The following is a 24961-nucleotide window of genomic DNA, read 5'->3' as shown; positions in this document are numbered from 1 at the left end:
CGCCAACCCACCCGCCAAAAAGCACAACACCCCCAAACAGCCAAAAAGGAAAATCTCATACTTACAATATTTCTCGGCCTTCGGTCCAAACGCGCTGTGCAGCTAGGCCATAACTCCCGTTTTCCACCACGGATTTCCTGAGAAGCAAATGCAATCAAGATTAGACTGTCCCAGCAGTGCTCCCAGACCCCAAAACTCACCCACAAAAACCCGGAACCCCCCCAAAGAGCACCTCAAAGGCAAGCAAGTCAGCAAAAACACAAAAAAATGTCCGCCTCCGATTTGGTCCAAACCACTTTTATCCGGTATTGGAGCTTCCCAGCAATGGCCCCAGAGCCGTCAACCAAGGAGAAAACTAGTAGAAAACCCCCAAACAGCCAAAAAGCAAAAGTACAAAAATGGGGACTTAGTCATTTTTTTGCCAATTCCCCAAATCACTCCGCGCGCGCTCTGCAGCTAGGCCCTAACTCCCCTCTGCCACCATGGATTTGATTCAAACCTCTTGCAAACTAAAGTATCCATAGCTAGCAGTGCTCCCAGACCCCGAAACCCACGCACAAACACCAGGAAGCCCCCCAAACAGGCCCCTGAAAACGCTACATTGAGCAAAATGTCAGAAATAGCAACAAACAAATTCAGCGTGGATTTTGTCCCAACCACTTCTATCCGGTATTAGACCTTCCCAGGAATGCCCTAAGACCCGCCAACCCACCCGCCAAAAAGCACAACACCCCCAAACAGCCAAAAAGGAAAATCTCATACTTACAATATTTCTCGGCCTTAGGTCCAAACGCGCTGTGCAGCTAGGCCATAACTCCCGTTTTCTACCACGGATTTCCTGAAAAGCAAATGCAATCAAGATTAGACTGTCCCAGCAGTGCTCCCAGACCCCAAAACTCACCCACAAACACCCGGAACCCCCCAAAGAGCACCTCAAAGGCAAGCAAGTCAGCAAAAACACAAAAAAAATTCTGCCTCCGATTTGGTCCAAACCACTTTTATCCGGTATTAGAGCTTCCCAGCAATGGCCCCAGAGCCGTCAACTCACCAGCAAAGAAGTAGAACACCCCCACAAGTGCTGAGTCTTTCTTCATTGGGCCTAATCCAGCCCTCTGCTTTGATGGAAATAGGAGTCTGGAGGAGGAGGATAGAGGAGCATGTTCTTCTGAACTTGTGAACCTGAGGAATGCAGACTGCGGCACCTTCAAATCAATAAGCAAACAAGTGAAGACCGTTCTGCTGATGGGCTTGTTTTTGTGATTAGGTGAATAAAGTTTGAATTATATTAACTGTGCACAACAAAGAAAGACAGACACACAGGAATAAAAGTGAATAAGGACGAAAAAGAAAGTTATTGATTTATTGTCTCATTTTCAGGGCTCGGTGTCAGGGTCCAGGAATAAGAATAAGGCTTCGTCATCATACTCTGCGAATTCATGCAGGGTGAGCTCAGTGTCACCTAACAGAGAAGAAATTCCCTCATCTACGTTGCTGTCCACCTCGTCTTCATCCGGCGTGCTTTCTCGTACTTTGTAATCTGGTGGTATGAGGTGCTGATTCATCTTGATCATTGTTAACCTCTCCACATTTTTAGGCGAGAGGCGACTCCGTTTGGGAGTTACAATGCCACCAGCAGCACTGAAAACACGTTCAGAAGACACGCTTGCGAGTGGGCAAGACAAGTAGTTTAACGCCAGGTTGGAGAACTGTGGCCAAAATTCTTTTTTCCCATGCTAATACGCCAATGGGTCAGCATTAACATAGACCTCTGTTGAGTCATTCAGATAGTCCTGCACCATCGGCTCAAGGTCCTCCAAGGTTCCTCCACTTTGCTTAGCTTTTGCTGTGACCTTTTGAGAACCAAACCCAAGCTGAGTTAGCCAATCCTCTTCAGCATCCAATGTTACTGTTGTGTCTGGTGCAGATGATCCGGTTGCCGGTGTCTTTAACGGCTGAGAGGTCACTTGTGCCACAGCCACAGGTGCAGAAGTGGATTGTTTTGACTGGGGATGGCCTGCTGATGCTGATGTACTGCCTTTTCCTTCAATTTTCTGCCGTTCTCTTTCAAACCTCTTGGCTGACAAGGCTAGCCAACGTTTGTACTTTGTAACAACTTCATCAGCAAAAGGAAAGAATGCTCGGCCTGCCAGCGCCTTTTTGTAGCGTGGATCCAGAATAGTAGCACAAATGTAATGCTGTTCTGAGTGGATCATTTTAAGATGTTCATCACCTTGTAGGCGCTCTAATAATTTCTCCACCAAAACAAAAGGGTCTTGTTTTTTTTCATCTTTTTGAAACACAGAAGACACCTCCTTCAGTTGGTGCTCCAGCATGTACAACAATGGGATAGCTTTTCCCAAATTACAGTCCTCCTTGCTGACTGCACGCGTGAAGACCTCAAAAGGACGAAGCATGCCTGTCAGGCTTTTAACTATGTCCCATTGCGCCGCGCCCATCCTCAGGTCCTTCTGAGCTGTACCCTGTTTTAAGAAATAGTGATCGAGTACCGTATACTGCTCATACAGACGCTCAAGCATGTAGAAGGTTGAGTTCCAACGTGTTGCCACCTCCTGGATGAGTGCTTTCACTGGCATTTGACGTTTATGTAGCAGGCTCCTCAGATGCTTCCGGGCCTTAAAAGAATGGCTGAAATGGTTGCACATTTTTCGGCAGGTGTCCACTACCTCGTACGCTGGACTGTCTTTATCACTCAAGAATTTTTTAACAACCAGGTTTATACAGTGCGCCAAACACGGCACTCTGAAATAGTGACACAGCTCCATGGCCTTAACTACATTGGCGCCATTATCCGTGGAAACATAACCAATCTGGCATTTTTTTGGGGACAGCCAGTGAAGGACCTTTGTGTTAAACTCATCCAAAATGTTTTGTGCTGTATGACGTTTCTCCAAACCAAACATGGCTAGTGTTGCATGTTTCCGAGCAGCTTTAAAAACTTGGTCCGGGTCAACACCTACGTTTAGCTTTGCTTTAACCCCTGAAAAAGAGACCCAGTGTGCAGTGATGCACATGTAATCAGCGCCTGCGCCACTGGTCCACATGTCTGTTGTCAGATGTATAGTGTGAACAGCACTCTTCTGCAAAGCTGCCCCAATCACCTCCAGCACATCTTCATGTAGTGCTGGAACCGCAACTCTGGCAAAATAGAACTGGCTAGGAACCTTCCATTTAGGGCAGAGCGCTGCCACTAATTCTAGAAAACCAACCCCTTCTACAAAAGAAAAAGGGAGAAGGTCCAGAGCTAGCATTTTAGCCAGCTTAGTGTTATACAGACACGTCAGTGGGTGGTTGCGTTCATATTGCGCTTCTGTAAACAACATCTTTTTAATGTTGCCCTGGACCAAGCATTTACGGGATGATGATGATGATTTCTTCGACCCAGTTACGCTCGCTGATGAACTTTTTCGCATTGGTGTCTCACTCTCTCCCACACTCTTAGTGTGGCTCACATGGGGTGTGCTGCTGACAGGGGTACTGGGTGTAAGTGAAGTGTTTGACACGTCTTCTTCCTCCTCGTCATCATCAGATGAAACATCATTACGTGCAATTCGGGCTTCCTTGATCTGCTGTAGGTGCGCAAACCATTGGACAGCGTGCTTTCTTTCAAGATGACCTCTCTGGCCTCCGGTACCATAGTTGGAACCAAACTTACCACGACTAACTGCCAACTTACAAATGCTACAAATGGCGAGGTTTTCTTTTTTTGGGCAAACACTAAAGAAGTCCCAAACTGCGGACTTGAAATGTCTTTGGGGGCCGGAGGAGGCGGCGATACTGGTGGTGGTGGTCCTGCTGCTAATGCCAGATGAAGTGGAGGATGTGGATTGCCGAACTTCAGTACGTTTTGCACTTTCACCACCACTAATTGAGGTCGAGGTGGATGGAGGTCCCTTCTGGCGAGTAAGAAATATGGAAGCGGTTGGTGTTGGTGTACTAGTTAACTCCAATGATTGTGGTGTTTCTTCCATTGCCTCCTCGTCTACAACATCATCACGCTCAGCAGCTTCTCGGGCTAGGGTCAAAATGTCTTTTTGCTGCATGCCCGCTGGGGCTGCAGTGACCTTTATGATGACTGCGTCGTCATCGTGAGAGTCCTTTTAAAACGCATTGAGACCACTGAACAAAACATAGCCTGTATTACTTCATGTGAATCTTAAACATATATACCACTTTACCCTTAACATCGCAATACAACACATCCAACCTAGACAGGATGTATAGATACTTGTCAGTATGCATAACAGAGTATGGAAGCTGAGTACGGAGTCTGGCGATTGCTGACAAATAAGACCGGAGCTACTTCAGTGATGTCAGCACTTGCTACTATCTTCACAGCTAATTAAGCACTCCAATACGATATTCCAGTTAATCAAAGACTCGGGTATTAAAGATTTAGTGACACCCTATCTATATTTACACTCTGAGAATGGGTTGGGTCTAAATCGATATATATATATCGAGATGAGGCTAAACACACTGGATGTATACAATAAGTGCCAGCAAACTAATAAATACTTGATATCCATGCATGCACATTTAATTGATAATCTGACACTTGGCATCTCCACATACATGAGAGGTAGAATAGGTTTCACATTAGGCGGAAATTGTTTAGATGAAAATCGGCACGTGAGTCCTCTTTTAATAAATACCATGAAATAACAGACCGAAATGATAGACTGCGTGAAATACAGCTTTTGCATTTTCCACATTAAGCGTTTTGATAACTCAATAATAAAATACGGGGCTATGGCGACTCATATCCTGTAGAACTACAAAATTACGGGAATAGGACTACAAATCCCGATAAGCATATCAATCACGTGACCGGCGCCGATCACGTGACTGAATTCTTCCAACAACCGCATAAACACGGCGTGAGCTCTACGGCCGGTGCCCCCCCAGACAGTTCGGACGACTGCCGGGAGACACCGACGGAGAGGTAAGCCCCGTCGAAAGACTTATGCCCCTTATGCCCCTAATACGCTGAGATGCGGCTTTTCCGCACAAAAAGATCATGTTGATCTCGGGGTTCTTACTATTCAGAATGGCACACCAATGTGAGGACGATTGATCGTGTGCTCTGCCTTCTTTACATCACGGGCGGATTTTTTAGGGTTTTGCCAAATTGCTGAAGTCCACTTACACGCGCCCTACTAAATGTGGAGTTTTGGATGGCTACTGACTAAATACATGCACAGCAGAGATGCAAGAAAAAGCATGACCGTATCCCCTGCTCCGGGTCCCCTTTGGGCTGCGCACTGTAATACGAAAAGCTAGCGCTGAAAATACCATAGGTTTTGATGTGATCGAGAATTCTCCTTTTGACACAAAACTTATGACTACATAGTTTAATTTGGTTTTTAGATCAGTAAAAGCAGCGAATGTTACAAACAAGCCTTGAGATACAATCCAAATACAGCTCTATGGATATTATCAACTAAGCCATGATTACCTCCCTTCTTTAATTTTTCTGCTTTAGAGCGGTGCTCCTTATACCTGAGCCGCAGCCAGGTGGGGTGAAGCGCCTCAACCACCACAAATGGGTGAGTGACTTGGATTGAACTTATGTCCTAGTGTGTGCGATTGGGTCGCCATTAATGAAAGGTTATATCTGAAACAAAAAGTTTGAAACCTTATGAATATGACATATTTATGTTTTTCTGTTTGTTTATGTTGTTCCTGTGGACATCTTTCCTTTGGTACGGTGCAATAACAGTACGTGGTTGAGCACATTACCTGGATACTTCAGGTGATATCTTTTATTAATTTTTCACGAAAAGCAGTAGTTCATAAACAACGGGTCCTGAAGAATGCATGAAACCTTTTTTCAATATATGCAGAAACATGTTGACCACTACTGACTGCGGACATTATTTCCAATCCGCATTTGCACTTGTATTTTAGCTTTGGGGGACTGGGAGATACTAATAAATTACCTGCTTCTACCCAGTTCATCTAATTTTACTACCCTTCACTATTCACTTTTCTCACCTTACACTGCTTTTCTCAGTTGCCATATAAACACTTGTAAATTCATACAACACTTCCCTCTAACACTCTCTTCATTTACAATCGGTCACGGTAACATCTGACCGGCCGTTTTGTTCTGTCTCCTGGGCTAGGAGAACCCAAATGATGTAAAAGAGGGCAGTACAGTGTGGCTTCTGATGGGAATTTTTCCGTACGCCCTTGAGTCGTCACTCGGCTATTATCGCATGGTGTGTTCCCACTGGTGTTATCTGTATGGTATTAGTGTTGTTGTCCATGGTGAATGACCCATTTTGATGTTCTCAAATCCAAATATCCAGCAGCATCCACAAAAAGTAATCCTTCCAGCTCCAGATCCAAATGAAAAGTGACCAGGAGATGGACAAAGCACTGGGAGGAGCCTGCTGGACAGGAACAGGAAGTTGGAGACCGTGGGGCACTTCCTTCCTCCCACCCCCCCCCCCCCTCCCCAAAATGGACTCCTTGCAAAAAAAGTGCAGGCAAATGTCAACCTGAGGAGTTATTCAGATAAAAATCATCATTTTCAGAAGGTTTATGCTGCTTGCTGGTGGATTTCTTGTGCAGAATTGCAAATTTTGTATTTTCGCGAGTGCGAGATTGTTGCTGCCGGCCGCATGTACGGGTTCGCGATTGCGAACTCTCGCGATACGTGATCACGGCGTACTCGCGTTGACAAACTCTCGCTGTGCAAGGTGGCGAGCGCGATGACGTAATCGCGGTCGCCAAACTCCCGCGGGATCTCGCAGCAAGATCCAAAAATGGCGCAGCACTCTCAAAATATCGAGAAAAACAACTCGGCAAACGCTGAATGACGGTAAGTGAACGCCGCGCGCTGCAAAATTGTATCACCAAGAAAAAAAAATCCGCTGCGTGCAAATTTGCGGATTTTCAGTAAATTCGCGAGCGTTCGCAGATTGCGAATTTACCGAAAATCCGCAAAATCCGCGAGCGGAACGGATTTTCCGCCCATGCTTAACAGTATTCATTTATTTGTAATTTAAGTACTTCATAGAAAAAGTTCCAGGTGCTCACATAAGTGACAGTGTGCAGGGCGTGACATAAGTGACCAAAGTGAAACAAGACATCACAAAACAACAAGGTAAATCGACATAAATATATACAATAAAACAGGGGAATTTTCTTGTATGAGTCGCCGACGTTTCGATCTATATGAATCTAGATCATCATCAGGACGGAAAAGGAGCTTCCTGAAACTGTAACAAAGGTAAATAATATTAAGAAGGGTCCCTATATGTCGCATTATGGCCAAGTGGTTTTTTGTGCTCCCAGTGGCATGGAAAAAATTCATGCACAGTAATATACGCTAATTCCAGGGGTTGAAACCACCCGTGTATTACGCGCTTGGATAAACAATTTATTTTCGTATACACGACAAGGTTTTTAAAAAAACGCAGCATTTAAGATAATTGCTGTTTAGGCAAATCAGGGGGAAAGTACCATATCACTTACTCAGAGTTTATTCCTGACTTGTAATCATATTACGTACTGTTCTTCATGAATAATTTACATTAACTGTAGGAATTCTGTAAGTATAAAGAATTCCCATGGTAAATACAACCATCAACTATATCATTTTTTTAAAAATGAGGTGAAATAAACACTCTCATGAACCTACTTGGCACAACTCAATTGAAGGCTGCCCTGTTTTTCCAATGTGTTTCGCAAGGGAGCAGATTTCTTAGTTGTAGCTAGAGATTAAAATTGGGACATTTAGCAACAGAAACTATTTAGCAAGAGCAGATTGCCGTCAAGGCTTCTAGAGTAGCAGTAATTATAATTAACGGAACGTTACCTTGCTTCTTCAAGTTAAAGTATAACGATGTAGCGGAGCCATAGTCCTCCCGGAACTAGAGGAGACACAAAGGTAAATTTTTCAAAAGAGGGGTTTTCACGTCTATCTACTGCGCACTATAGATGAATACCAATTTCGCGTAGTCATAGGCAAGGACCTTGACTCTTACCCGAGCTTCCCTTGATGGGGGCAGCACTTGGGGGTCTCAATCACGAGGCGTCTCGCGTCCGCAGTACTTCCTAGTTGCATTGTGCGCATGCGCAAAACTTTTATTAAGACACGCATGCGCATACAGTTTAAGCTTGTGTAGTTCGTAATTACAACTAAATAATGTCCGCGATAAATCCAGTAATAGAATCTTTCATCTAGAATTGCTTATAGGACGGGGGATTTAAAAACTAAATAAATAGATGGTCAAATTTATTTTATGCAAAACGTGGCATAGCGCGGGCAAGGTATCTAAAAGCCTGCGTTAAAGTACCAAAAGGGGGTAATTCCTCCAAAGATATTTAAATTTAAATTTAAGAAAACTTATAGGTATAGTTACTGCACCCTAATTAGTTGGCCATTATACCAGAAATTGTTAGTTATAGGGATACACTCTAGTTATAGGCGGATGGAACTATTAAAACCATGTGGTTAAGGGGAATAATCTAGTAAAGTTACTACTGCTAAGCTTGTAAATAACCATTAGGTCACGGGCCTCTACACCTAATTAGGCTGTAACAATGCAAAATGTACAGGTATAGACATATATACATAGGAAAACATTTGTTAGTGTAGGTGTCATATTCAATGTCAATGTCAATGGCATTTATAGAGCCCAAACAATCATCCCCAATGGGATATCACGGCGCTATCCTGACAGTAGTGAGTAGTTAACAGATAACAGAGTAAGGATTGTATTTAGTCAGATTTTGGGAAAAGAAATGTTTTTAATTGCTTCCTGAAGGACAAATAACAGTCTGTTAGTCTGAGTTCCTGCGGCAGCTTGTTCCAGTGGTTTGGCGCCAGGTGGGAGAACGCCCGTCCACCCACCCTAGCTGTTTTCACACAAGTGTTGCTTGCTCTAGCAGCCGTACAGGAACGCAGGTTCCTCGTGGGAGCATAGAATCTGATTTTATTTTTTAGTATGCGAGGGCCCGTGTTGTGCAATGCTTTATGCGTTATGCACATTAGCTTGAAGATAGCTCTCTGTCTCATTGGTAGCCAGTGAAGCTCACGCAGGCAGCTTTTGGCTGGGTCGTACTTTCTTTTATTGCAAATTGCCTTTGCCGCAGCGTTCTGTACGACTTGTAGTTTCGCGAACAGATAGTCCGCCATTCCCACAAACAGGGAATTTCCGTAATCCAGCCTGCTCATTTATAAAGACTGGACCAATATCTTCCTACACTCAGTGGGGATCCATGGAAAAACTCGCCGGAGCATCTTGAGTAGTGCGAAGCCTTTGCCACAAATTGTAGATACATGGGTTTTCATGCTCAAGGTATTATCTAGGATCACACCTAAATTTTTGGCCGTTGATGCTGGGATAGGAGCGGTGCCCAGAGTGGTGGGCCACCAGCTGTTGTCCCATAGGTGTGTATGTCTACCAAACAGCAGAATCTCAGACTTGTCTGCGTTTAGTTTAAGACAATGGTTGTGCATCCAATTGGCTAGTTCAGTCAGGCAGTTCAGTAGCCTATCCTTAGGGTCATCTTCTTCATCTAATGAAATCATTAGTTGGGTGTCGTCTGTGTAAGAGCAGATCCCAACACCCCACTTTCTCCCTATTTCGGCTAGTGATGAGACAAACACGTTGAATAGGGTTGGACTCAATGAGGCCCCTTGTGGGACCCCATATTTGATGTTCCGGGGAGGGGAAACAAAATCACCCATCCGTACTGACTGTGTTCTGTCTTGCATGAAAGACTGCAGCCATCCTAATGCCTTTTCCCGGATACCCTTGGCTGCTAGGATTTCCAGGAGTCGGTGGTGTGGGACGGTATCAAATGCCGCCGAGAGGTCTGGTAAAATCAAGGCGACTGTCTTTCCCTGATCTACCTTGGTTCTGATATTGTCTGACACTGCCAGGAGTGTTGTCTCGTGCAATTGTTGGCCCGGAACCCTGTTTGGGAACTGTCCAGTAGATCATTGGTCTCTAAGAATTTTGAAAGCTGCCTGTTGACCAACTTCTCCATCACCTTAGACAAATAAGGAAGTTGGCAAATAGGCCAATAGTTTGCCAGGTTATGAATATCAGACCCTGCTTTTTTAGTAAGGGAGTAACTATGGCGTTTTTCCAATACTTCGGGAATTCAGCAGAATTCAATGATTGATTAAAGACTTTGGTTACAGCTGGGCAAATTATTGGTGTTAGTCGTGAGAAGATATGATGCGGGCATGGATCTAGTGGGGAGCCTGATTTTACTTCCAACATAGCTTTGCCCACTTCCTCCTCTGAAAAAGGGCCGAATCTAGGACAGCTAGCCAGAACTGGGGATGTTACACGAGGTTGTGGTTGCTTTGGTTCGATGTTGGAAAAAGAGGAATAGATCGTACCGATTTTTTCACAGAAATATTCATTAATTTTATTGCAATCTTCTTGCGAGGGGGTAAGATCCACTGATAGATTAGCCGGGCTGCATAGCTCTTTGACTATTTTAAATAGTTCTTTTCAAGTATTTTTGCTTTCTGTTATCCTCCGTGAGAAATAGTCTTTCTTTGCTTTCCTAATAGCTTTATTGTAAAGCGCAAGTTCCCTTTTGTATATGGCTCTCGTTTCTAGGGTTTTATTGAGCCTCCAATTGTGTTCGCAAGATGTACATTTCCTTTTTAAAGATTTTAATTCAGGTCCATACCACTTCTCTGAGACTGTGCCCCTCCGTTTATGTTTAGAGAGTGGAGCTGATATATTCACAGGAATCATATCGTCCTTATGTACTGGCACTGTGGTTCAGAGTTCTACTAGTGCTCAGATACATACATTCCACTCATCCAGAGTGTTAAGTCCTCTTTAAATAGTCTTACATAGAAAAATCCATTTGCATTCCAGCCGATTTAGGATGGCCTGTTGGTTGCCACCCCTTGTGTTCATGGTCAATTTATCAATCACCTGCCATTTCAGGTCATCCTCCGAGTGGCCAAACTCCAAGTAGTGTTCCACAAGCGGCGCACTCGTTACCTTGCAACGTATTCGGCTTCTGGGTTGTGAAATCCGGGTTTTCACTTGCTGTGTCGTCTGTCCAATATAACGCAATTTGCAGGGGCATTCAACGCAATAGATAAAAAAAATTGAGTTGCAATTGGTAAAGGACAGTGTATATTCACGATCATCAAATGAAAAAACCTTTGTATTATAAGTGAATGCGCATGCAATGCAGTTGTTACACTTATAGTGTCCCAGGACAGGTGGTAAGTTAAAGCAAGCCTCAATAGTATTGTTTCTATTTGCAACTAGTGCTGCCCTAACCAAATGATCCTTCAAATTACGCCCTCTTTTAAACGAAAAAAGTGGGGATCCTGTGTTCAGCTCTAGAGGGTCGAGTACAGACCAATGTTTTTTAATCATTTTAGTTAGTTTATTACCAACAGTGGAAAAAGTGGTTACACAGGTTATTCTAGACATAGTTTTCTTTTGTTGTGGTTCGAGAAGATGTTCCCTGTGCGTATACCAGGCTCTTTTCATTGCCCTTCGGAAGAATTTCCTGGGGTAGCCTCTGGTGATGGGTTTGTTACAGAGTACTTCCGCCTCTGTAAAAAAATCACCTTTGAACTTACAATTTCTCCTGATCCTCAGGAATTGGCCATAGGGAAGGCCATCTCTCAAGGCTCGGGGGTGAGCACTGCGATACTGAAGCAACGTGTTGCGCTCAGTCGGCTTTCTAAATAAAGTCGTGTACAGTTGTTCCTCCTTACATTTTATTGTGACGTCTAAGTAATCTACCTGATGTCTGTCCTAGCTGTAGGTAAATTTTAAGTCAGGTTGGCTGCTGTTAAGCCATTCACTGAATTGTTGCAAGTTCTCTTCATCTCCGGCCCATTTCATAAGGACATCATCGATGTACCTTCGCCACAGGCGAATCTTGTCGCTGAAAGGGTTTTTTTCATTCAGAATTATATCAGTCTCTAGGTCGTCCACAAACAGAATTGCAAAATGTGGGGCAAAAATTGCCCCCATGCATGTACCTTTGTACTGCCTGTAGTATGTATTTTTAAATAAAAAATAATTTTTGGTCAGTGCAATTTCAAGAAGACTTATTATAAAGTCAGTTGGAACTTGGTGAGGGGCAGGACGAATATTAAGGTGTTTCTGAATCACATCAATCCCCTTTTGTTGTGGAATATTTGTATAAAGCGACTATGTCTAAAGTCACAAGGAGTTCGCTGTTGGGATGGTATGGTTGTGATTCGATCAAATTAATCAGATGAGTCGTATCCTTAATATAAGTTGCTGTATGCCTGACCAGATCTTTTATGAAAAAGTCAATGTATTTGCCTAATGGTTCTACCACAGATCCACATCCAGAAAGGATGGGTCTACCAGGCGGGGTTTCTGCATTTTTGTGCACTTTAGGCAAAGTATATAGGCAGAGAATTTGACACAAAAAGGGAGCCCTTCTATGCTGTCAATAGGGTCGAATTGTGTGGATGATATGGACCATTTTTTTAATGAATAATGGCCACTCGACCCCCCTTCTTGCCGCCCTGACGGTTGGCACAGATAATACCAAAACCCTCTGGAACAGCCAAAGAGATGGTGGGGTTAGTGACCTCATTAAGCCAGGTCTCGGTCAAGAACAGTAAATCCCAGTCGTTATCCGATAGGGATTGCTGGATGTCAAAAGAGTGCTTGACCAAGGACCGGCAGTTTATCAAAGCAATTTTAATGGGAATAGCCAATTTAGGGCCCCGGGAGAGCAACCGGGAGGGGAGTTTAATAGGGTCGGCTAAAGCCTTGGAAGAGAAGCCACAATTCCTGCATAGTATGTTTTCATAGTGCGGATTCGAAGGATTGACTCGATGGTGAGTGCAGCCCATCGGTCTAATTGTAAGTAAATCTTTGCGATTATATATAATCCTTACCGGCCTGGTTAATCGGGCAGAGTGGTCGGCCCCGGCCGCGGTCTGGTCGCGGACGGGCGCAGACGGGCTTTCCTTTGGCGCGCCCGCTGCGCGGCCGGCTGGGAGGGGACATTATATGCAATGGGGGGCGTGGGAGGGAAACCAACTAGACCTCCACCCCCAGCCTCGCTCCAATATGGCAGCTCAGTCTCCGTAATGGTGCTTCCCACATCAGCGCCTTAATCGGCAGAGGGGAAGAGTGTCACCAGGTAGGTGAAAGCAAAGTGCAAATATGCGGGCATGTGTTATTCCCTATAAACTACAGATGGTTATTTTTCACACACGATAAATCACGTACCCCATTGTATTGTTGTTTTGTCGTGGGCGATTTATAACATCTAAACTTGTAATAAGGCCCTAAGTATTTGTGTGTGTTTATTCTTACTGCCATGTAGGCCATGCATGCAGAGCAACTACTCTGCAAAACCAGTCCGAAGTGCCCCTGATATATCAGTGAGGCTCCACTTCCATCTGCTCAACCAGCACAGAACGCCGTGGCGGACAAGGGAAGGAACTCAAAGGTAAAATGAGCTAAGTTAAAAGGAGTTAAAAAGAGCCCTCTAAAATTAATTAAAACGAGCACTTAAAAGATTTGAACGATTTATGTTATCCCAATAATGCGGCGCTACGGTAAAAAAAATATTGTGCTCTCTTAAGGCTAAAGAGGAAGGATGGTAAAATGGTTACTGAGCCCCAAGATATATTAAAAGTATTCATAGAATTATAAGAAGATTTGTGTAGCTCTAGGGACAAAACGGCAACAACAGCAGCATGGGAACTGATGCAATGCCCCCTGTTATACAGGAGCTAGAGGAAGATATCTCAATTAATGAGGTATTGAGGCACTTCAGGCAATGGCCTCTGGTAAGGCGGCAGGCCCTGACGGAATTCCGATGGAGGTCTACAAGGCTTTACAAATAAAGCCACCCCGCCTTTTTTTAGACCTGTTTCTGGCTGTACAGCAGAAGGGGGTTCTACCTCAATCTTAGCAGGAGACTAACATAGTTATCTTCCTGAAGAAAGGGAAAGGCTGCAGAGGATCCAGCTTCATACAGACCCATCTCTTTGATAAACGCAGATGAGAAATTATATTCCAAGATCATCGTGCTTAGACTAGCAAAAATAATCGCCTCCCTGGTGAGCCCACAGCAACATGGCTTCATTCCAGGCAGAGGGACAATGGATCATGTCCGATGGGTAATATCATTATTCGATATTGCGGAAGCCTCAGGAGAACCGATGTTCCTGATCTTTTTGGACTCACAAAAAGCCTTTGACCAGGTCGAGTAGGCATACCTGTGGAATCATTTAAGAACCAATGGTTTTTGCCCACGTATATTAACCGCCTTAAGAGCAATGTATGTACAAACTTATGCGAGTATACAGCTGATGGTGTAGTGAAGGCAGGGCCTTGCATGCACACATTGCTATGTTAGCATAAGCTTATTAGAAGTTTAAACACCATTTTACTTTTCTGCTGCTTTGCACACAACACTATATGTAACTGTTGTTGTAAGTTAGACTGCGTGAATTGCTTCACATGAGAATGGCTTGTTTTCAACGTCCCTATACTTACAATTCGACCTTAGTCTGCACTTTGAGTGCTGAAGCCTCCAGGGTTATCATAACAATGTTAGGTGTTGTTCGAGCTGATCGGCTCATGCTCTAGACACAACATGTACGCAGCTGCAGCTAGCTGAAATTATGGTGCCTTTAATATTGCACTGCATACATGATTTTACACCCTTGGAGAAAATCTGTTTCCAGAGAGAGATAGAAAGAGCTTTTGCAGATCCCAATGTGATTCACTTCTGCTGATCTTTGAGGCTTTGGGTCCCCTATTCAAGCCTGAGAGGCCTTCTATATTTTATAAAACCCAGGGGCATATTACCAACAACTAGCGATAATTATCGCTATGTTGGCTTAGCGGGAATATTCCTATCGCCACTCTTCACCTGTTTTTTATCGCTGAGATACCTTGCTATTAGCAAGGTTTATCTCAGAAGCGATAAAAAACAGGCGAAATGCGTGAATATCGCTGTCAATACAGCGATATTCACGCATTAACGTGACAATGCTCTTAGCCATGTTATCCACTTCTCATTGGATAACATGGCTAAGAACTGATCAGGGCAGGCGTTAGCTTTTGGAGATATTCGCGCCTAGCGCAAATATTTCCAAAATTACGCCTGTGTTGATCATAGGCAATAGCGAATGCAGCAACTGTTTTCAGTCACTGACATTTGGGCACGCCCACTTTGCATGTCATTAACGATAATTATTGCTGACATGCAAAGCGGCCCTAAAATGCCCGCTATCGCCTACAAGCTGTCACTAACTGGTGTAAGCGACAGCTTGGTAATAGGGCGATATAATTATCGCCGCTTTAGAGGGAAAAAGTCCAGCTAAAGCGGCGATAATGGCCCTTGGTAATATGCCCCATAGTTCCTAGCTAGGGAGGGTGGCATACAAGGCACTATAGGACCTGTTTCCACTATCATTATAATATGATTTCCCCTTTTGTATTTTATGGAATTGTAACAATGCTGATCGTATTATTTCTAATCATATGCCTGCTTATGTTTGCAAAATACTGCATCTTAGAGCACGTTGTTAAAATAAACATTTTAAACTTTATTGTATCTCTTTTTTACCCATGTTGTGGACTGGTATGAGAATAACAAACAAAAGAGTGTTCTTGATTCCCACCATTTCTTAGAGTAACCTAAGTCGCATGTTCTGGGTTGTCTACACATTGGTACCTTTGCTATAGACGAAGAGCTAATCTGACACTGATGCTATTCGGTTAAGGGTTCTAGGTACTGAGGTGAGTTTTTTGGTCCACCACAATTCACTAAGGTCCTGGGTCTCTGTGCACAGTTCTGTGTATGAGCAGAATCCCTGCAACAATGGGCAGGGAGTCGGAAAGGGTTAAGATCGCTTGTGGTACAAGACAGGGCTGCCCCTGTTCTCCTATCCTTTTTGCTCTTTATATAGACCCCATAAAAAGATTAATGTTAAACGATCAGGCAATCAAACCAGTAGTGGTCAGGGGATATAACACCAAAGTGTTAGCTTATGCTGTCGATATAGCAGTTGTTACCTGTTGGTACCTGGGATGTCAGGTCACCTAGGGTAGCCTGGCCTAGGGTAAGTCACATTCACAAGAGGCACATGTGTGAAGGTTGCAAACCACCCAGCAGTAAATTTACGCAATAACACACAAAAATGACACTACACCACTATTTGGAAAAATATGAGCTTGTTTATAAAAATAGTATTTGCTCTCTTGTCTTAGAAATCACAGTTTAGTACATTACAGTTTGTCTTGAACATTAATAATAATACTTTTAGTAACGCTAACTTTTCATTAGACAGTATCAACAGTTCATTACATTAGACTCCCAAAATTGGTTAGATTTAACTTCTTTGAGATTCTATACTTTCCCCCTCAGCACCTCTATTCACTCAAAAGGTACACATTCAATGAGAGGTTTCAGTTATCCTAGACTTTTACAAAAGCGCCATCAGCCTCTATGAGGAACTTTTCCCTGGACTGGCGATTATTTGCGTTTGCGCCAACGAGCTACTCCCCACCTCATTAACCACAGTGAGAGGCAAAACATACAGTGAGCCAGGGCACTTTTCATGTACTAGAACTAATTTTCCTCAGAAGAGAAAGACCTTTTCTTGAATCCCACTCCTCTAACCCATAAGGTGATTAATCCCTGGGAGTGCTCAGTCTTCCCCTTCACCCACTCACTCCTCACTGTCTTGTGGGGCTGCACTGCCAGTATCTGGGCTGACAGACGACTCTTTCGATGTCCCAGCCGGCAGCTGACGAGTCCGCTACCTTCCCCCAGCCAGCTGCTCAACTCGGTGCTGGCGCGGGGAAAACAACACCAACTTCACAGGCACTCGTGACGGGCTCCCGCCCCTTCTCCTCTGCTCAATACCGCTCCTCCGTGTTGGAGCTCAAGCAGGGGAAGGGGTTCCAGGAGCGGTGAAGCGCCAGTACCTGCTTCCTTGACGTTCTTCCTTCTGCCGGTCCGGAACGTCTCTCTCCCGGCAAAGCAACTGCGCATGTGCGAGAGACTAGCGGCACCAGGCGGGAGTCGGCCCCGATCGCCTGACGCTTGCAGCGTCTCTCACACGGGCCTGCTCACTTCCAGGCCCCTCCTTCCAGGGATCACTGCAACTACTTGGGGCATGCGCGAAGGCGCCTTCCGTCAGTTTCTAGCCCCCGCCTTTCCTCACAACAGTGACGCTGCCACAGCAACACGACTGGAGCGCCCGGGGTCCTACACACGGCTGAAACAGCGCAGCTCACCAGGCGCTGACTCGGGGGTAGACCAGCTGAGCTTCACTCCGCTTCCGCCCCTCCCAAGGTTGGCTCCTCTCCACAGCCAGTAATCGGCCACAGTGGGTAAGAGATGAAACTCTGTGGGATTTTGTAACTAGGGGAAAGCCACAGCAACCAGGGGCAGGATTCAGTTGACAACTGAACAAGGTGCCACAAAGGTTAACCCTTTTTCTTCTGAGCACGGTTCAGTAAAAGCCTCTCTCAAGTCTCTCTACTGGGCAGAGGACTGCGCTCCGCAGCGCTGCAGTCTCCTTCTCCTCTTCACACCCCTGAATTGCTAGACTAGGGGTTGGTCAGGCGCCCAGGGTCTCCAGTCATCCAAAACAGCGGGGTCAGGACAAATAACCCAAGGGAGGAAGGTTGGTGAATCAATAGGTCAACCCTCTGACTGTCCTACCCCCACCTTCAGCTACAGCCTGTCCTCCAGCTGACTCTCTCCAGTGAGACAAAATGGCTGACCAGCATTCCGCCTTTTATAGGTTGACCCTCAGAGGTCCAGAAGGGACCAGAAGGTTCTGGAATGCCCCATTCTACTCTATGGGACAGGTTCTAGGTTTGTCAGTTGGGACAGTTGGTAGCCACCATTTTGTGACTCCATCTATATTCCTGTCAGAAGAGGCCTCTTGGCCTGAGGTGAAAAACTATGAGGGTGAAAGAACACCTATCCCCTTGACCAACACCTTGAAAAAGCTAGTGGACACAAAAATTAATAAAGGTATGAGGGGCAAAAAGGGGACAAAATAAATAATAAATTGGAGGGACTACGCAAAAAGCCAGACAGGTCTAACCCACTAGGAGCAATAGGAAGGATTGAAGCCTTGGCCCTGAATTTCGGTAGTCAGTCAGGCTATGGTTTGAATACAGATAAAACAAATATTGTCTGTTCTAAAACCACTTCATGCCAGGATCCATGGAGGATTGAGGTAGCCACATACCTTTGGCTAAACATAGCTGCGGATGTTGGGTGTATATGGGAGATTAACTCGCCGAATCTCATACCGAAGATAAGTGGAGATCTAAAAAGAATGGCTAATTTACATCTGTCTATCATAGGAAGAGGCAATGTCCTCAAGATGACAATGTTTTCCTAAAATCTTTTATCTATACCGATGTATCCCGGTCAAACCAAGCGGCGGTGGGGCTCCTACACTGGTTCCCGCATACCCCCAAGAACAGAATCTCAAGCAAATTTATTGATCTGGGGCTTCTCCTTGCTAAACGTGAGGTAACCAGGAATTGGAAGGCACGGTGGGGTCCAACAGAGGTTAGGTGGCGCGGCGAACTGTTGAAATGGGCGGCGGGTGAGAGTACGCTGCGATACCAATTGGCTAGGCGACAGCAAAACGAGAAAGCGCTAGAATCGGCTTTGGAATGGGAGAGGATAGTGCAGGCCCTCAGAGATGATTGTGCTTCCAGCGATTCCGAGAGTGAGGATGCGACACGTCCCGAGTCCCGATAGTTAAGCTCACTTCATTTCAGATGCCCATTGACGATTCCGGGGTACTTCGCATAGGCTTCACTACATACACTACCACACACACTGATGGCAGGGGTTAGGGGGGGCACCAGTAGCATCACTAGTTTGTTGGGGTGGGTTTCTTTTCATTTTGTAGGATGATTTAGAAAAGCAGATGAAGATCTTTATATCATCCGGACCGGCTTCGACCTTATACCAGATCCCCCTTGGAGTTCGCCGCCCGGCCCTTGGGTTGTGGGCTGAATGGCTGTGTATTTCGGTTGTTAACCAGGGGTTTATGGACAATTCCCATGTGTTTCTGATTGCGATTATCTAGCTGGTCTGATTTGTAATTTTCACTAATTCCTGCAATAAAAATATATTTAAAAAAAAAAAAAAAAAAAAAAAATCCCGGTCAAACCAAATATTTTTTTAAAGAAATTAGACAGGAATTTTTCACAATTTATAGGGGACTATAAGAAAATCAGAGGTCATTGAAATTAATGACTTTACCACAAGATCGAGGAGGGCTGGCCGTTCGCAATCTTTTATATTACTATTGGGCTATAACGCTGCAGCAAATGACCATATTGTTTAAACCTAAAGTATGGGCGGAAACAACGCTGAGTGGTCAGGATAGAGAAAACCCCTCTTCTATTTTTGAGCTACCCATAGATGATGCAGCACCAGGGATAATACTGAGGCAGTTGGAGGGCAGCTACTACAAGAAAACGCGTTTTAAACCCCTAAGAGCAGCCTGGATTATTTGGCATAAGGCCTGTAAGATCTTAAAAATCCCAAAGGTCCAGAGATATTTATTATTATTGCGTTCATCAGTTTTTCCGGCCCCACTTTATGACACAATAGGTAGAATCTGGGAACAGGCTGGAATTAATAATTTAGAAGATATTATTAATCAGAATGGAGTTATGTCATTTGGAGAATACAGGAACGATATAGGGTAGATCCCAGAACATTCTTAAAGTATGTACAAATTAGGGAGACAATTACCTGTTGTATCGCAGCTCACCAGTATGGCCCAAATCCCGTTGTTAGAATGTCTAGTGTACAGGCAGCCCTGAATCAACGATTTATAATCTATGCTGATGAGTGCTAACCCACACGACATGGCCAGGTCTAAAAGTGTTTGGGCAGACAAGCTGGAGAATCAGGATGTTGATCTATGTAGATCTTTAAAGCTGTCTAAAATGGTATTCTTATCCTCCAATCTTTTAAACATCAACATTTTAAAATAGCATTTAGACTATATTTTACACAGCAAAATTGTTTGCTTGGGGGAAAAGGGAAAGTGATTACTGTCCAAGGTGTGGATAGGGCCTGCAGATATGGTCCACATGTTTTCCGATTGTAGTAAATTGGATATACTGAAACAGGGGATTGAATTTTTTTGCTTCAGCATATAAGGCGGGCGGTCCCTCTAACTCCAACTATGATGCTACTTGGTTGTGATGAGACCTTACAGTTGGAACTATCCCAAGTATAGTTTTGTTTCATGGTCCTAGCAATATCTCGTAAAATTATTGCTTCAAAATGGAAGGAAGTGGACCCTCAGACATATCAGGCGTGGTATGCCAGACTCTTTCATGTGTTCAATTTGGACATGGCATTGTATAAATGTATAGGCCGGAGAGTGAGGAAAAGGGGTCGTCAAGTGAGGGGGCCCTTGATGGAGCAATAGGGGAAAGAGGAATTTCATCCTAATTTATTTGGTTGCTCTGTCTTTTCTTCTTTGGTTGTTTCTCCTTTTTTAAAATATTTTCTTTTTCCCTTCTCTCTGTTTCTTCTTTTTTCTGCCTCCCATTTTTGAAGGTATAGGTAGGGTAAATACTGTGAAGTACCATACAGTTGGAATGAGATTTGTAGCATGTACAGGGGAAAAAAGTTTTGTATTGTATTGGGATCTCAAGCTTTCTATTTTTTGATTAATTGAAATCACAAAATATTGTGCAAGGATCACTCACGAGCGCACAAGCAGCCCACCCTCCGGCTCACACTAATTCCCAATGGGTCACAAATTTCAACCTGCCTTATGAATATTGATGTGGCAGGTTATTTGCAAACACATTGGAAATCTCTAATGTGTCTGAACAGGGGATTATCTATTGTTACCTCAAATCTTGGATCTAAACTGGTACCGCAAAATAAAATTGCAACATAATAAAGAAGATGTTTTTAATATAGTCCTGAGGAAGGTGTTCAAAACATCGAAGCACCGAAACGCATCGACAAAACTGTTTTTTAACTGACTGTTTAATTTTTGTATAAAAAATCTTGCACTGTAATTTATGAATACATGTATATTGTTGCATTGGAAGAATTGGATACATTCTATTTTTATGTGTGATAAAATGTTTGTATTAAGTTCATTGATGAAACTTTTTTAATAAAAACAATTTAGATACATCTCATGTAATGATTTGACTCATATCCAATGTATGATTAGTTGGGGATATAATTGATTTGAACAGGTGTCATTGTTTATAAGTCATATTAGTGCTTTAAGCTATACAACACAGAAAGGAATTTCTTTTTTTGGTCTGAACACATTAGTACATTCCATTTTGCAAGTTGCAAATTTCGAGTTGCAAAAATTGCAGTTTGCAACCCACCAAGCGAGTCATACAACTGGCCCTTGGTGTCATCCTGTTGTGGATGGTGCCTAATTTCAATAAACAATAGGGCGACCCTGTGTCCCTCAGAACCTGATTATGTAAACAAAAACAGTGGTTCTGTTGGGTGTAGACAACTATTTCTTATACATGCAATTCAGTTATCTCAGTTATTTTCAAAAGTTCATGTCTGAGCAATTTATAGACATGCGGAACACACAAATAACACAAAAACAACACTAGTTGATGGGTATTATGTTATTTGGTATAAATTCCATCATTTATATATACTCACAGAGGTCGTTTTTGCTTGGGCCCAATTTGTGAAGTTTGGCAGCAACAGGGTGAATTCCAGAGGGCAACTGAGGGAAACGAACTGTGGCAGATTCACGAACTGAGCATTACAAAGCCCAGGAGCCTCTGGGAATCTGCTTGCTCACCTGTGCTTGATCCTCCGGTCCCGCCTTGATCCCGCCTCCACCCTCTACTTCACCTCTCGCGGCCCCCGCTTCGCGGGCGCCGCTCGCAGAGGTCGTTTTTGCTTGGGGCCAATTTGTGAAGTGTGGCAGCAACAGGGTGAACTCCAGAGTGCAACTGAGGAAAACGAACTGTGGCAGACTCACGAACTGAGCACTACAAAACCCAGGAGCCTCGGGGAATCCGCTCGCAGACGCTCACCTGTGCTTGATCCTCCGGTCCCGCCTTGATCCCGCCTCCACCCTCTACTTCACCTCTCGCGGCCCCCGCCCGGGCAAAGGGCGGGCCGTCTGTGGCCGTCCGGGGCCAGAAGGGGCTGGGCTGAGTCCCCCCTCGAACATCTGCTACAAGGAAGGCACAATTAACTCGTCAGGGAAACATGGGAAAAAAGAGAACTGAAGGCTGCAAACCCAATGCAGGGGGTGGGGCGAACCTGGACTCGTATTTGGTGAAAGTATCCAGTTTGCTTAACAATGAAATCGAAAGAACTGAAAGGAGGCTCTCCATGGATCCTGGTCGCACTGTTATAGCCATGGTACACGATGTCCCAGAGGGAATTTCCTCCCAGCCATTGACTATATCACCAGGTCTACCACTGGACTTGATTGACGAGGATGAAATATCGCGTAATTCTATGAGTTGTATTGACCAGTCCCAAACTGTCTCTCCCCTAGGTTGTACTAAAGATGTTTCACCTAGTATTTCTCCATTGCCCGCCCCAACTACGAGACTATGTACTAGGGCTGGTGGCTTGGTACCACCTAGTAAGGCCAAACAACAGAGGGGGCTAGGCTACAAAAAGCTAAATCTAAAGCAGCTAAACAACCATCCCCAATTACCCAGCCAACACTGGAGGATCTAACAGATTCACTTTGGGAAATTCTTAAAGAGAAATTAGATATTACTCTGGCTCCCATTTTGATAAGGTTATCCTCTATTGAAGATAGGATGTCTGGCTTGGAACTGAACAGTGGCTTGACATCTCAGCCTATTGCTCCTTTGATAAGACCAGAATTAGTTCCACAGACGCTTGTCGGGCAGTCAGTCACTCCAGAGGGTCAGGACCCCCATATGCCCTTAATCCAGCATAGGGTTGATCTCCCACTCGCTGCTGAGGGATCTGTCACAAAGGAACAAGCCCCAGGAACTATAGGGCCAATACTCACTAACGGGCCTCCAAATCTTTGGAAAGGGGTCCCTCCTCCTATTTCCTCTATTCGCTTGAATGGCCCGATAGGTATACAAAAACCCCTACCAGAGAGAGAGGCATTCCAGCTTATACCTGAGGCCCTGCCATTGGTACTTGTCTTAGCTAATGCTCCTTGTTTAAGTTCTGGCCAAGAAGAATCTGTAGCCACTCTAATTGGCAAAGCACTGCACTGGCTGTCTAACAATATGAGGATATCCGAAAGGGGCAGACAGCATTTAGCCAGGGAAATTATAATGGCTAGAAGGGTGACATGGCTGGGTAACCGTAAGAAAAGATTTGAGGGTGACTGTATAGCTCTGAACTTTGCAAGGTCCTAAGTGTTGACTAATGTCTTGGCAAACCTACTCCCTCCACAACAAAGTGGCTCTGTAATAATACCACTAACCCTAGAATTTTTCTATGATAGATCTTGGTGTGAAAGGATTTTCAGCAGGTCTAGGCCAAAGCGTTTGTACACATATTCGCCACTCAGACGGGGATTCCCATCCCTGTTGGATGGCACTAGCCTGATGAATCGATATGGGGTCCTGACCGATATGGATGATTGCGACTGACTACAGGGTGTCTCTAATAATGTTTTGAGCAATACTCCCCAGAATGACCAAGTGAACAGTTAACGTGTGCAAGCAAATGCGGGCGTCCATTAAGATTTTATGTCACCAGCATGTTTTGTAGTTGGATCGCCTGCCAATATGGGGATCTCTCATGAAATGAACCCCCCATTGGTGTGTTTGTCTTCCAACAGAGAGTGTGGGCCCGGTATAACGCTTAGAATCTCGCCAAATTTACATTCCCCAAAGTTTACCTTTGCCGAACATTCCCCAGAGAGGGTGGATGACATCCTAGGAGGAACAGAGAGTCCCCTTAACATGAGTACATCCATACTGAGGAAGGAAGGCCTGTCCCTCCTCTCATGGAATCTTCCAGGAATTGGTAACAAGATAATGTCCCCGGAATGGTGAGTCTTGGTCAGTAGCCCCAGTCTTTCGAGTGGGATTCCTTAATTTTTATATAGCTCTGCTATTAAAAAATCAAAAGGTCGGCCTGCAGGTGGCCTGGTGATCTGGGTTCGCCAGACATTGAGCTGTGAGGTGCAGCATATTGAGTCTCAAGTGAATGATATTCTGACAGTTAGACTTGAATGGTCTTACGGCCACAAGGTGGCTATTTTTAATGTCTACGTCAGCGGGTCATCAGGGGGACATACTTCAGAGGTAATAGCCGCTCTTGATTCTCAGCTAGAGGCTCTTCCAGAGCAGATTGTTCCAATAGTGGGGGGAGATTTTAACACCACCTATAAGCCACTTGGCCAAGAGGACCATGATCTCTCGGCAGATCAGGATCATAGATGGGGAATCCCAAAACTCGAATTGCCTGCTATAAAAAGATGGCCAGCTATAGCTATTGCTTAGAAAGAGGTCTAAGAGCAGCAAATGGGAGAACCCCTTCGGACCAGAAGGGAGCAAACACTTTTGATAATGGACGGAACAGCCGTCGCATAGATTATCTGTTGGTAGATATCAGACTATGGCATTGGTTGGTCAATATGGCCATTAAACCCCGGCTGGAAAGCGATCACAACCCCCTTTGTTCATTATTTCAAGCTCAAAAGGGGGATAGTGTTGAGCCTTCAAGGGGAGGGACCACTACACTAGATATCATTGCCTCAAATAACATGCACCATGTCAAATGGAATACATTTGTCGAGAACCCTGCTCTATTAGATGCACTCAAAGTTGAAGTCATTAGTGAATTGTCCCAACTTAATCTTCAAATTAGTAGCCCGGACTTTCCCCAAATTATGGCAGAGACACATACCCAATCGTTTCTCAGGCTTAAAGCATTTTTTATGAAGGCTCCAATTAGGGAAAATAGA

This window comes from Lissotriton vulgaris, unplaced genomic scaffold, assembly GCF_964263255.1.
Source record: "Lissotriton vulgaris unplaced genomic scaffold, aLisVul1.2 SCAFFOLD_1810, whole genome shotgun sequence".
NCBI lineage: Eukaryota > Metazoa > Chordata > Amphibia > Caudata > Salamandridae > Lissotriton > Lissotriton vulgaris.
Note: the sequence above shows the minus strand (reverse complement) of the source record.